The 1643-nt window shown below is 43.1% G+C and overlaps 1 pseudogene across 1 annotated transcript; it reads right to left on the bottom strand.

The window, feature by feature from the left end:
• Window positions 1–324: 324 nt before the first annotated feature.
• LOC125396656 (immunoglobulin heavy variable 3-30-3 pseudogene) lies at window positions 325–960 on the bottom strand (annotated as a pseudogene). The gene is made up of 2 exons (XR_015004634.2): window positions 851–960; window positions 325–752 (listed from the first exon to the last, which is right to left on the bottom strand). The product of XR_015004634.2 is annotated as an immunoglobulin heavy variable 3-30-3 pseudogene (transcript).
• Window positions 961–1643: the final 683 nt, after the last annotated feature.

The following is a 1643-nucleotide window of genomic DNA, read 5'->3' as shown; positions in this document are numbered from 1 at the left end:
AACTGTCTCAAAACAAGTTTGCAGATTGTTAGAGAAATGCTTCATAGGTCAACACACACACACACACACACACACACACACACACACACAAGCACACACACGGAGAGTAGTGAGAGAGAAAGAGTGAGAGTGAGAGAGATTGAGACAGACACGTGTAGACAGAGAGATAAAGGGTAACAGGGAGAAACACTGTAATAAATCGGCACACACAACAGAAAACAGGAATTCGAATAAACAATTGGACATTCAAGGATTGCTACACACTATATCTGTAGAGAAAATCCCTAAGTGTGATATGGAGAGACAGTGCAGACACAAAGAAGTTCAGTCTTCCATGTTTCTCTGGGCAGGCTCTTCTGTGAGTGCTCTTGGCGCCCTCTGCTGGTTTTGTGTTCCCCACAGGGGTGTTTTTTGTCTGAGTCCACAGTAACATTCACTCACTGTGTCTCTTGTACAGTAATATATGCCTGTGTCTTCAGATCTCAAACTGCTCATTTCCAGGTACAGAGTGCTCTTGGCATTGTCTCTGGAGATTGTGAACCGGCCCTTCACAGCGTTGGTATAGTAGGTGACAGTACCATCGTAAATAATGGTTGCGACCCACTCCAGCCCCTTCCCAGGAGCCTGGCGGACCCAGCCCATTGCTGTACTACTGAACGAGAATCCAGAGGCTGCACAGGAGAGTTTCATGGACTTTCCTGGTTGCACTAAGCCTCCACCAGACTCCGACAACTGCACTTCACACTGGATACCTGTAAACACAAAGAAATATGGTTAGAAAACTGACATAGAATATTTTTTCTCTTTCCCACGTACACACAATACACAGCATCTCATCTTTATGAATTACCTTTTAAAATAAGGACAAAGAAAACCAATATGAGCCTTAAGTCCATGGTGAGTGGCCTGTGTTCCGTGCTGACCACTGACTGGGAGGACTTGGGAACCCAGGCTGGTCTTCTCTGCCAGAGCTGAAGAGTCAAGACAGGGCTAGGTTTTATGGGAAAAAGAAGACTTATTTGCATATCTTCCTGCCATAACAGGCTCTGGAGTTGTACCTTGCCAGAAGGCAGTACTCAGAGCATATATAAGACATCATATACTCTGATGACAGTGATAGAATATGAAGCATTAATGTAGCTCTGTATATATAATATCCTTGTTACAGATTCACCACGCTTTATTTAGTTCTCTTTTCACGATATGCATAGAAAATATTGTGTTTGCCCACCATCATGTCTCTTTTGTGTCAATGTGAAATAGAAAAGCTCCACACATAGTTGTGTTTCCAGATAGTAGCTCTGTTGGACCCTCTGTCTCTGCTGGACATGGCTTCTTCCTGAGGTGAATCCTGACAGGAACACTTGAAACTTTTCTGAATTCTACTCAGTTCTGAGAGGTGCTATGGGCTTTGATAAATGATACATTCCTTGTTGCTATTTGGCTTCCTCTCAGTGATTGCTGTGGAGACATGTTTGTATTTGCAGCACTTAGTTGTTTGCATCTGAAGTTCTTCCTATGATCAATTTGTTCCTGCACTCTGCCTTTTGCAACTCAATACCAGGCAACACAAGGCAGGCTTCATGTTGTCTTAGGTCACTTATATTTCTGTATATCTATATTTCATCGTAATGGGGACATAT

This window comes from Myodes glareolus, chromosome 11, assembly GCF_982192425.1.
Source record: "Myodes glareolus chromosome 11, mMyoGla1.1, whole genome shotgun sequence".
Taxonomy (NCBI): domain Eukaryota; kingdom Metazoa; phylum Chordata; class Mammalia; order Rodentia; family Cricetidae; genus Myodes; species Myodes glareolus.
The sequence above is the reverse complement of the archived record's forward strand: the minus strand, read 5'-3'. Positions and strand labels throughout refer to the sequence as shown.